We start from the raw sequence: 13,257 nt of genomic DNA on the forward strand, positions 1-13,257 counted from the left end.
AGAAGTGACCTTCCAGTTCACTATCCCTATTCCCTCTTGTTGCAAGTAAAGATTCTGGATGGGCTTGGTCAATGGTGGTCACCTTTTAATTTTCCCCTTCTAGTACATGTCCTTCCTCTCAGATGTTCCTCTGTTCCTTACGTGAGACCTCCAGTGATACTTTCAGAGAATGTGCTTTTTTATATTGGGCTTGTACCACTCACTGCTTGTATTCATTGGTATTTTGGTGAAATTGGAATAGACTAGTGGCCTATTGGCCTACTGTGTTTGGGATAGCTAGGATGTTACTCATGGACTTAGGTAACGAAGACTGAGATGTAACAACAATTGCCGGGTATGAGGAAAATAACTGTAGTTCCAAGAGGCCACACCCACTCTAGCGGAGGCCACGCCTCTGCAAAATAGGCCACCCCCTGGCTGAACTGTAGCTGCTGGGTGGAAGACCTGGCTGGGTCAACAGAAGGGCGGCTGGGGGAAGTCACACACCTGGGCCTGAAGAGAAAACAGCTGCTGGGGAACAGTGTGCCACCAGCAAGGGTGGCAGTCCAGGACTAGGGGAGGGAAGGGTGGCTCTGTCATTATTGTTTTAAATGTCTATTTTATTTTTATTTGTTTTATCATTCTGTAGCACCATAGCACTGTCATCCCGTTGTTCATCAATTTGCTCGAGTGGGAACCAGTAATGTCCCCATTGTGAGACTTGTTGTTACTGTTTTTGGCATATTGAATATACCACGAGTAGCTTGCCAGGCTCTGCCATGTGGGCGGGATACTCTCGGTAGCTTGTTGGTTTCTCCAAGAGGGATGGAGGATTTGAACCCAGGTCGGCCACATGCAAGGCAAATGCCTTACCCGCTGTGCTATTGCTCTATTTTAATTAATTAATTTATTTATTTATTTTTGCTTTTTGGGTCACACATGGATCTGCACAGGGGTTACTCCTGGCTCTGCACTCAGGAATTACTCCTGGCGGTGCTCAGGGGACAATATGAGATGCTGGAGATCAAACCCGGGTCGGCCACGTGCAAGGCAAACGCCCTACCCGCTGTGCTATCGCTCCAGCCCTATTTTTCTATTTTTGTTCTATTTGTGTTACTCTATTCTATCAACCAATATTAGAAAAAAATTGAGTCCCAATATTTTACCCACTGTTACAGAGAGAGATGTCATGGCCAAATGTTAACTCAGTTGAATTCTGTAAATCCATTTAATCAATTGCTGGCACCTTCTTGATATGTGACTGCATGTACCTGCTGAGAAAATTAGTTTTCTGTAAAAATACAGAATTATTCTGCTTTATCCAGGTAAATAACTGAGATTCTGGAGACTACTTATAGGTCTATATCTATTTTTGAGTATCAAATTAGCACGCTTGAACTGAGTGAAGGGGAGCCACAAACTGATGGGTGAATGAAGAGAAGGATGAGATTCTGTAATGCTTGGGAAGAGCTTTATATACATCCTTCCTGGAAGTACCAGGCTCCTGTGCCTTGCTTTTTGTTCTTTGTTTTCCTCCCTTTTTACTTTCTGGGAACACACTGGTGGTATTTAGGTCTTATACCTGATTCTTGGCTCAAAGATCACACCTGGCATGGCTTGGAGAATATAGGTGGTGCTGGGGATTGAACTCATGTTGGTCACGTGCCAGGTAAACACCCTACCCATTGTACTATAACTCTGGCTCCTGGTTGTTATACTTAATTAAAGGTATTGCTCACATACAATTCCAGTACAATGGCACTATAGTTGCTGGATTTGTTGCGTAGATTCAGTGAATTTAGAATACAACAAATATTTTTTAAAATTTGAGGCACTGTGATTTACAATACTGTTGATGATAGTAAGGGGTTTTATGTTTATCACGTTTCATCACCATGCCCTCTCCCAGAGTATATTTTCTTCTACTATTACCTTTATGTTTTTTTAAGTCACTGTGCCTTATAATTTCACAAGACTATCAATATATGGTTTCATGTATACAACAGTCCATCATCACACATCAAGTTTTTTTTTAATGATTGCTTCATAGTTTTCACAAAAAAAAAACACGTATATAAAATCAAATAGAATTAGAAAGTTATATATGCTTAGTAACTTATAAGCAAATACATTTCAGTTCTGAGTGATGAAAATCACTCAGTTCACTGATGGTTAAAACACAAACCATCTGGTCTTCAGATGCATGAAGCCAGCAACTGAAAATGTTTACAGGCAGTTTTGAGGGGGATTCTTTGCAAGGGTGCCTGCTGGTGCATAAATAGATAAGGGATCCACAAAATCTTATTAATAAAGTAGATGTGTCTTTGGTTGACTGGCCAACTATGGCTGCCTCCAAAGTCATTAAACTTCAGACCAGGCTCAAGATTTATTAAGAGATGGTATTGCCTGAAAATCTGCATAATGATATTCTTATAGTAGTTGCACTATCATGTTCAGCTAGTGAATAAATTCCCAGAAATGAAAGTTTTGAGATAAACTGAAATTAAGTTAATATAATTCAACTACAAGAAAGAAAGAGGAAGCAAAATAGAAAGAGCTAGATACCAATGATTTTCACATAGACAATTTTATCTAACTGATATTAAAGAAGAATTGCATTAGGAAATCTGAACTGTGGGAAGAAAAGTAACTGCTTTCCTTAACGTGAAAGCACTGTTGAATCATTATCATCATCATCATGGTTATCATTATCATCAACAACAGCATCACTAACATTTATTACTTATTACTTACCACACACAGGAACTATGCTGAGCATTTTATCTCATTTAGTTCTCCTAACAACTGTATAAAATAGGAGCAATTATCCTTCATTTAACAATAATGTCCCTGAGGTTTAAACCAAGTAACTTACCTATGTCTACACATTAAATAGTGGCAAGTGAACAATGAACTCAAGTCATAGACCAACAGCAACTCAAGTCATGAACCAAGAGTTCGTGTACTTACTATAATGGCAGGCACCTTTCTAAATTCAGTTCTGACAAAAATTCAGTGAGGAAATACACAGATACTGGGCACAAATGTTTTGTGAATTTTTAAGTCCTCTGACCATCTGCTTCTTTTCAAAGACATCTCTCAGACTCAGCCACCACAGGCACCTTTGTGGAAGCCCTGCCTCACTCAGTGGCCTTGTCAAATCTGAGTCCACATTATGCAAGTGAGCTGGTCTTCTCAGAATTGCCTTCCATTTTCACACTGGGATGAAATGACACACTGCAGACCAATAAACCTAAATTCTCAGCTAGTCACTAAGAGGATATAACCCAGAGTTGGAAGAATAATTTGTCAACAACGAGGTGAATCGTAAACAAGAGGAAACCCAAAGAGAATTGAATATATAGAGCCCTTTCCTTTCTCTCCACAGACTCTGAGATGTGACTTCTGATAAATTCTTGTTTCTTGTTAAAAACAGTAGCCATAACAGTAGCACATCACACATTTTTTTCATCTTTTCTTGCTTCCCGTCACATTTTCCCTCTTCCTATATGTCTTGTATGTTTCTAGGTTTATATTTCTCAAAGCTCAAACATTTCAATTCTTGGGATCTGCTTCTTAGAAGTCTAGGGCTAAAACACTCTTTATTATCTTTATTTTGCATAAAAAAATTGGTTCAGAAAAATTAATCACATACCTTGCTAACATAACCATGAAGAAGGCTCAATACATAAATAGACAATTTATGCATTGAACCCAGTACTCATAAATTCATAGATTAGAGTTGAGGAAATTAACTTGACTTATAAACTGGTTAGTTGTACTGTTCAAAGCACAAAAAAAAGTGGCTATAAGATACACATATATTCACTCAAGTCTCAAATCATGCTTATACACATACACCACCCCCGCCCCACACCCACAGTCTTAAAATAGCAAACTCAAGTTGGAGGATCATTGTTCTCTCTTCATTTCATTCATTACTTTTTAATTACTCAATGCTAATTGCAAACTTTCTAATGATATATCTTATAATCTATTTCCAGTTTAAGAGATACCCAGTTGGAGATCATCAATATGCAATTGACTGGAAACACCATGTGATAGTTTTCTAAATCTAATGCCACTTCTGTAGAAGCTGGGTAGAGGAAAACCTCACAGTCTGATTAACCCTGAGCTTGTCTGATTCTCCCAAAAAAAATCATCTTCTGTAATTCCAAATGATCTTGACCAGACTTTTCTGATTCTGGGACACCCACATTCAACCTAATAAAATACAATGAAGAGTATCTAAGGAATCTGAAGAAACAAAACATTTTCTCCAAAGACATCTAAGTATATCTCTTCGTCTCTTTTTTAAAAAGAAACAAATCTATGCCATCCATCTTTGGAGTTAAAGGGGGCGTTAGATAAAACTAAACTAAACTGAAACAGAATGCCCAGATCTTCAAATAGTAAGGATTATGCCCCTTAAGCATTTAGGAATTTGCTGGAATCTTGTATCTGGTCTGTATCTATAAAAATTCATTACCCTCAGTTCTCTGAAGAAACTTACTAGAGCCATTGCTTAAGGATTAGGCTTCAAAATATCAGCTTAAGAGTACAAAAAGTTGCTAGTATTACCTTCCTTTAAAGACTCTGAGCCCACTGAAATCTTGTAGAACAAGGAGTGTTAGCTTATCTCTGAGATAAATTCACACAATGAGGGGAGAAACTGAATCACAAGAAGAACAAAGCATTCCACCAGAGATTTCTCATCCCACCTACCTTCATCCAGAGACTACAGGACACACCAGTCTCTCTGTGATTTTCTAAGGGCAGTCAAAATGCATTTTAACTTCCCATGCAAAACACCTCTAGAGACATGCCTATTTCAGTTTATCCTCTTCGCTCTAGGAGGTCAAGAAAGACTTCCCCTCTAAGTGGAACCTTCAAGACTCAGGATGATCTATATATGTTCCCTCTAAACTGGTGCTCTAGTATTCATCCAAAAGAGGTTCTGAGACAAAGACTGGAGTACAAGTAATTTATTTGGGAGGTGATTTCCCCCAATGGAGTGGAGTCTTTGGGAACTTAATACAATAGAGGAAGAGGTCAGTAATAGACATGCAAGAACTAGGAGGTTACTTACTCTGGACAGTGAAGGTGCAATTCACCTGGAAACCCACTAAGAAAATCTGTGAATCACTTGAAGGCAGAGAAAATGACTTATCAAACACTTTCTTAGCTCACCTTGTGGAGGGATGCTTGAGAGTCACAAAATCGCCTGTGCTTCCAGCTTACCTCTCTGTGTGCATGGAGCATAGGAGCACAAGGGAGAAAGGTGTCCTGCAGAGAAATGAAGTGCAGGTGCCAGCAGAAGGAGGCTGAGGCAGGGGTGGGGGAGTAGAAACTGTATTGCCTCCTTCCCTTGAGCTGCAGGTGGAAACAGGTAGTAATATAACTGCCTTTGCTTCTTTGCAGCCCTCTCCTTTGAAACAAGCTCCAAAAGTTTTGGGCCAAGTTGCCTTAGAGAGGATTTCATCTTAGTGGGCACTTAGGAGCCCTGTACCTGAAGCCTGACAACCTCTTCCGATTTTTCAATCCTTCAACAGGAGCCATCCATTTCATATCATCTTAAGAAGACTTAAATAGGAAAATCCATGTAAAACATTGAATACGGTACCTGACAAGGCACTCAGTAAAATATTGACAATCACTATACTGTGTATGTGTTTATGTGGGTGTTGGGATTGAGCAGACTCAGAAGCCCCTGGGCTATGATGAGCACAGTTTTAAAACCACTGGACTTGATGCTGAATGCCTTGAATCTCTTTTAGTCACAAGTAACTAGTCCAACACTTTTAGGAGCTAATCAAAAAAGTATATTGAATTGTGAAATAGAATAAAATTCCCCTCCTGGAGAGGGAAAAGAAGAGAGAGGGAAGGAAGGAGGGAGAGAGAGCAAGAGAGAGAGAGCAAGAGAGAGAGAAAGAGGGAGAGAAGAAAAGTGACTGCTATAGATATGGAGGCAGTCTGGGGGGTGGGAGTTGGGGGTGGATGGAAACTGGCAATATTAATGTTGAGAAATGTACTGTGGCAGAGGGATGGGTGTTGGAAAACTGTATGACTGAAACCCAATCAGGAACAACTTTTGTAATGGTCTATCTCATGGCTTCTCAATAAAATAAAATAAAATAAAATAAAATAAAATAGTAAAAATGAAAAAAAAATTCCCCTTCAAATGACTTTCAATCTTGACCAGATAAAGCCATTAGGATCATGTTTCTCCATACCATCACCTCCATGCCGTTTTCTAATGGCTCCATTTCTTGTGGAAGAAGACCATCAGAAGATCTCTATGTGGCTCTGTATTAGATCCCAAGAGAAAGATTTCCCCCACAAACTACTTAGTCCTGGGACAAACTAATTAGTTCATGCTAAGGTATGGTTGTATATGAATCAATATCTGCTACAGGCAGGAAATAAGTCCATTTATGAGTTGAAGATCACAGGTCACTCCTGATTGAGAATAACTAGAGCAAGAACTCTTGAAGAAGAGGGAACTGCTATGGTCAAAAGAGAAAGAATAGCTGTGGTGGCTAAAACAACAACTGCACATGGTATGTCTGTCCTCCCCCAGCGTTTCACATGTCTTTCTGTGCTGACTTCTTTTGCCTTCTGGATTTCATGAAACCTCTGAATTTCACCATCCAGGGTCTGTGATCTTTTTTCTTAATTTCCTTCTGATTATATTCATAAGTCTTAACTGAATAACAGGTCAATAAGTAGGTTTGATGAACTTGTTGTGAATTTTTAGGAAAAAGTCAGAAATACTAAAATCAGACCTTAACCCTCTTGGAGGTCATAATCTAGTTGTATAGAAAATCAGAACTATCCTGAGTGTCTGGATTTTGCAAGCAGTGACTGATGAGTTCTAAGTAGACTAAAGTGGTGAACAAACCAAACAGAAAATTTAGCTAAGGTCCTGCACTCAGGTTCAGGGGTCTTAGGAAGCTCTCAAGTGCTTAACCAGAGAAGTGATTTAATCAAAACTGTAGTTCAGGAAGAATCATTCAATAATACATTGGCTGAGTCAGAGGATGAAAATACAAGGGACTATTTAGGGTGTTTGTATAGAAAAAGTTGCAAAGTCTAGAAGTGAGGTATCAGGTATATTAAAAGAAAATGCATTTGAAAATAAGCTGATTGGAAGAGAAAGAGCAAGAGGGCTGAAGTGAAAGTATAACAGATAAGGCACTTGCCTTATTTGGGACCAACCTGAGATCTATTCCCAAGCCCACCACGAGTGTTCCATGAGCATAGAACCAGGACTTGAAGACCACCAGGTCTATCCCCCAAACCATATATATATATATACATATATATATGTATATATATACACACATACACACAACTACATATATATACATATATATAACACGCATGCATGTGCACACACATATATACATACATGTATATATCTGTACATATATATATATGGAAGAGAGGAGTTAAGTAAGACAAAGTTTGATAATAATTTGAAGATTCAAGGCCAGAAGTGTCATTAAGAGTAAGAAGGCTGGGGCTGGAGAGATAGCACAGCAGGGAAGCCACTTGTCTTGCATGAGACTGACCTGGGTTTGATCCTTGGCACCACATATCATCTCCCAAGCACCAATAGGAATAGTCCCTGAGCACTGTTGGATGTGACCTGAAAAGATTAAATAAATAAATAAAAAAATAAACAAACAAACAAACAGACTGAGGAGTAATACAGTGGTAAGTTCTTATCTCACAGCCTCACTCTCACATGTGTGAGGTCCTGAGTGGAAGTCCCAGTACTTAAACAAAAAAGAGTAAGAAAAATGGGAAGAGGGAGTTCTTATAGGACAGATGAAGCAGCGTGGCAAATGAGTGGGAAGTAATCAGTTTTAGTCATGCCATGTGTATAATACTCAAGAGTTGGGTAGAGGACTATCTTCAAAGAGCTGTTGAAAAAATTGTTAAGGATTAGGGAAATTCAACAGAAGGCAGTGATTGGGGAATTGACTTTCTAGAGGTAGAAGCAGGTAAGACTAATGTCATTTATCTCTCCAAGAACAAGCCCAGATCTTTTGGTTTTTCCTTGATGTGAGACCTTGGCCTTTGTCTCTTCATTTTACACGAGGGTTAAATAATACACTGATGGGGCTGGAGCGATAGCACAGCGGGTAGGGCGTTTGCCTTGCACGCGGCCGACCCGGGTTCGAATCCCAGAATCCCATATGGTCCCCTGAGCACCGCCAGGGGTGATTCCTGAGTGCATGAGCCAGGAGTAACCCCTGTGCATTGCCAGGTGTGACCCAAAAAAGCCAAAAAATAAATAAAATAAAATAAAAATACTCATTGTTTCAAAAAAAAAATAATACACTGAACTGACCATGGGTCAACCTGCTAAGTCCCCACAGAATTGACTTTCTGGCCTGAAGCATTCTAGGGCAAGATGGGTTTTCTGATCATTCTGAGTCATATTATTTTGGAAGTGATTTTGTACCATTAAATATCTGGTCCCCATATGTACCGTAGTATCTCCAAACCTCTACATATGAAGCCCCATTTTATTCTATTTATGTCATAGTAAATGTAATTTACATATACCATACTTCATACATTTTAAAACCTCTGCTCCCCTCATTCCCTGTTTTCAACTACCCCTGCCTTAGGGTAGAAGAATTGAAAACGACTTTCTCTCCCACCTGGTCAAATTTATACAAAATTTATCCTTGAAATATTTTATTTTTTTTTTCTGTATCTTAAAATCCTCAAAAAGCAAGTCTTATCCATAGTTCCTATGCATTAGGAAAATGAATGCCCATTGTCCCCATTAGCTTTATGATAGAGAAACTATTTGATAGTCCTTTATCATGCTAGAATCTGAAACCAAGAGATAAGTTATTTGGACAGAAACACTTTCCTCTGCTGCACAGAAATGGGCAGATATCCAAAGAGAGGCCTAAGGGCACCTCTCCAAATGGCAGATGGCGAATAACTGGCTTTGTATAAGTAACTCAACCTGATGATTACAGCTAATAATTCCCGTCTTGTGTAAAACACAAATAAAAGGAAAGGGCGCGCAGGCGAGCGAGGCAGGTGAAGGAAGGAAGAAGGCCAAACTGGTTGCTCGATCGGTTTATTTCATGTCCATCTCCATTCTCCTCTGATTCTCCTCCTGCTTCTTTCTCCCCCATCCTACTTCATTCTCTCTCTCTCTCTCTGCCTCTCTCCCGGCTCTCGGTCTCTCTCTCAATCTGTGGATCTGGCCCCCGTGGATCTGGCCCCCATGAATCTGGCTCCGTGGATCTGGCCCCTGTGGATCTGGATCTGGCCCCCAACCCACTCTTCCAGCCTAGTTAAATCTCCACCGCATGAGGGGGTTGGGGCATACACATAGGTGTGGTCAGCAATAGGGTAAGGTTCTTTTCCCTCAGGGGATGCTTCTCCTAGGACTTAATTCTCTTTCAGCAGGAGGATCCACCCAAGGGCAGAGTCCCATGAATGTGTTTCTCTTCTCCTCAGCCAGCAAGCATATAAGAATTCATAATATTAATCATTCTGTATGGACACAATAAGAGATGCATTAAAGCTTATAGAATTGCTCTCCTGGGGCCATCTCAATCTCAGACTACAGTGCTCAGGCCAGATCAGTCTTTCCTATCCCTGGCAGGGTCCCAGTCTCATAATTACTATTGGATCATGACAGCATTTGTCTATGATCAAGCTCTTAACTTATAGTTAAGAATTAGGCACTTTGGCCAGGCCCATCTCGATGCCAGGGTAGCACATAACTCACCGCTTGCCCTGGATCCTTCCCGTCCCACGTCGGGGACCCTACTTTGGGGTGCTAGGAACTGAGGGCAACTGAGGCTTAAGTGGAGAGAGCAGATGCCCAGGAGGGAATATCGAGGCCAATTAAGTCTTAAGTTATAAAAACATAATATTGTCTTCTTGTGTCTATACAAAAAAGACATAGCTTTAAAGTAAATTATTCAAAAGGCATAAAGAGGAGAGAAAGGCAATGTTATAATATTCAGTGTCCTAGGAAGTTCTGACCTTACCAATTAACAGAGTTTGATTAAGGGAAGAGCAGATAAACTGGTAGAATTGGTTACAGATAAACAAAAGAATGGGAGTGACTCGGGAGCACTTTGATGGGTGTGACTGATAAACCTAAGCTCCTAGTGGCAAGGGGGAAAGGACAAACCAATGATATCCAACACCGTCTGATCCCGGAGACTCTGCCAGTGCAGAGAGCATTCCCACTGCCATTTCCAATTAGGAAGCATGTTGCAGGATGTAAACTTGCATTAAAAAATTATGTTTTATACATGTATCTATATAGGGGTAAGTTATGTTATACTGTTCACATGCAAGCTGGTATAAATGCCTCCTGCTTCATAAGTATTCCTTCTAATAAATCACTGTTGCTTTATTAATGTACATTTGGGCCTTGAGCTGAACTATAGTTTTTGGAAGATGAATGGCACCAGCTATTTTATTTTCTTTTATTTTTTCAATTTTTTTTATTGGTGAATCACCATGAGTAACAGTTACAAACTTATGAGTTTTCATGATTGCATTTTGTTTATATCCCTCCACTGTGCCGAGTTTCCTCCACCAGTGTTCCCAGTATCCCTCCCACCCTCCCACCCCATCCCCCCCCACCCCACCCCACCTCTGTGGCAGGGCATTCCTTTTTGATCTCTCTTTCCTTTTGGGTGCTGTGATTTGGAGCAGAGGTACTGCGTGGCCATTGTGTTTGGACTATATTCTACTTTCAGTGTGCATCTCCCAACCCGTGAGGGTCCTCAAACCACATTTTAAATGGTGTTCTCTTCTCTATGCGAGCTGCCCCTTCCTCCAGCGTGTGAGGCCAGCTTCCAAGCCTTGGAGCTAACTTCCTGGTACTTATCTCTACTATTCTTGGTTGTTAGTCTCCTATTCTGTTATTTTATATTCCACAGATGAGTACAATCTTTCTATGTTTGTCTCTCTCTTTCTGACTCAATTCACTTAGCATGATATTTTCCGTGTTGATTCACTTATATGCAAAGGTCATGACTTCATCTTTTCTAACTGCTGCATAGTATTCCATTGTGTAGATGTACCAAAGTTTCTTTAACCAGTCATCTGTTCTAGGGCACTCGGGTTTTTTCCAGATTCTGGCTATTGTAAATAGGCTGCAATGAACATTCGAGTGCATTCGAGTCATTTTGACTCTCCGGGATATATTCCTATGAGTGGTATTGCTGGGTCAAACAGGGAGCTTAATTTCTAATTTTTTTGAGAAGCAACCATACTGTTTTCCAAAAGGGCTGAACCAGTCGGCATTCCCACCAGCAGTGTAGAAGGGTCCCTTTCTCCCCACATCCACGCCAACAGCGGTTGCTTTTGTTCTTTTGGATGTGTGCCAGTCTCTGTGGTGTGAGGTGGTATCTCATGGTTGTTTTGATCTGCATCTCCCTGATGATTAGTGATGAAGAGCATTTTTTTCATGTGCCTTTTTGCCATTCGTATTTCTTCATTGAGAAAATTTCTATTCATTTTATTGCCCCATTTTTTGGTGGGGTTAGATATTTTCTTCTTCTTCTTTTTTTTGCTTTTTGGGTCACACCCAGCGATGCTCAGGGTTACTCCTGGCTTTGCACTCAGGAATTACTCCTGGCGGTGCTTGGGGGACCATATGGGATGCCGGAGATCAAACCCGGGTCGGCCGCGTGCAAGGCAAACGCCCTACCTGCTGTGCTATCGCTCCGGCACCAGATATTTTCTTCTTGTAGATTCCAACCAGTGCCTTGTATATCCTTGATATCAACCCCTTATCTGATGGGTATTGGGTGAATATTCTTTCCCATTCCGTAGATTGTCTTTGTATTTTGGTCACTATCTTTTGTGGTGCAGAAGCTTAGTTTAATATAGTCCCATTTGTTTATGTCTGGCATCAGCTATTTTAAATAACATGATTATATATTTACTATTTACCTAATACTTTTGGCCATGCTAAAACTGATCGCTTAATTTGCACAGTTATCCCATGAGGAATGGATTATAAGCTTCACATTATAGATGAGAAAAGCTGAGTAAATGTTAATGGTATATGGTTAGTAAAGGTAGTCTGAAAATTGGAATTTGAGTTGTTCTGAGCAGAATCTCTTTTCAATTTTGATAATCACTGGGGATAGATAGCAAATATTTGCTGAAGGAGTGATTGAGTGGAAGGAACTAAAAACCTTTCCTTCAAACTCTGTGTCATACTAATCCTTTTGTAAAGAATATAGAAAACTCAGTGATTTTTTTACTGCATGTTTTCTAGAATTAGATAGTTAACTAGGATTTGGAACAAGGATATGTAGTAAAAATGCAACACTATGAACTGAAGAGATAATACAGGGGTTAAATGCTTACCTTATATCCCACCCATTCCAGTTACATCATCATCACCATATATAGTTCTCTGATCACTACCAAGGATCACTTCCAAACACAGAGCCAGGTATAATCTCTAAGAAACACTGGGTGTGAACCTAATACAAGATAAACAAAATGTAGTACTAGAATTGGTAAATGAAGTATTACACATCTAGGTGGTGGAATACTGTTTGTCTTTAAAAGTAAATCAACTATAATGTCATGAAAAGACAGGGGAAACTTAAGTGTATATAACTAAGTGAAAAGGGTATACGGAAAGAGAGATAGCAAATAGGGCTAATGCTTTGCATGTGGGCAACCCAGTTCAAAACCGACTCTCCATATCATTCCCCAAACCCAGCCAGGAGTGATCCCTGGCCACAGAACCAGGAGGAAGCTCTGAGCACAGCCAGGTGTGACCCAACAATTCAAAAATTTAAAGATAGAGAAAAGTTTATATGATTAAGTGACATACAGTATTATTCTAACTATACAGCATCCTAGAAAAAGCTAAACTGAGGAGTCAGTAAAAAGATCAGTGGTTGCCAGGAATTGAGGATGTCAAAGGATGAATCGTCAGAGCACAGAGGTTTTTTTATGAGTACAAAACTCTTTGTGATATTAAAAGTATGGATTCATGTCATTATATAGTTTCCTAAACACAAAGAAACTTTTATGTACTCCTCTGGTGGGAGACATTGATAAGAGGAGAAGCTATGGTTTTGTGGGGTGAAGTGTATTTAGGAAATTAATTTCTCTCTCTGTCAATTTTACTGTGAACCGAAAATTGTTCTAAATATATAATTGTGTGATTTTTTTAAGTTATAGGAGGGGAACTAAATCCACAATGTTGTATGGCGATGAACACATGCACAATGTCTCTGTTGTATTATG

Source organism: Sorex araneus, chromosome 3 (genome assembly GCF_027595985.1).
Source record: "Sorex araneus isolate mSorAra2 chromosome 3, mSorAra2.pri, whole genome shotgun sequence".
NCBI classification, from domain to species: Eukaryota; Metazoa; Chordata; class Mammalia; order Eulipotyphla; family Soricidae; genus Sorex; species Sorex araneus.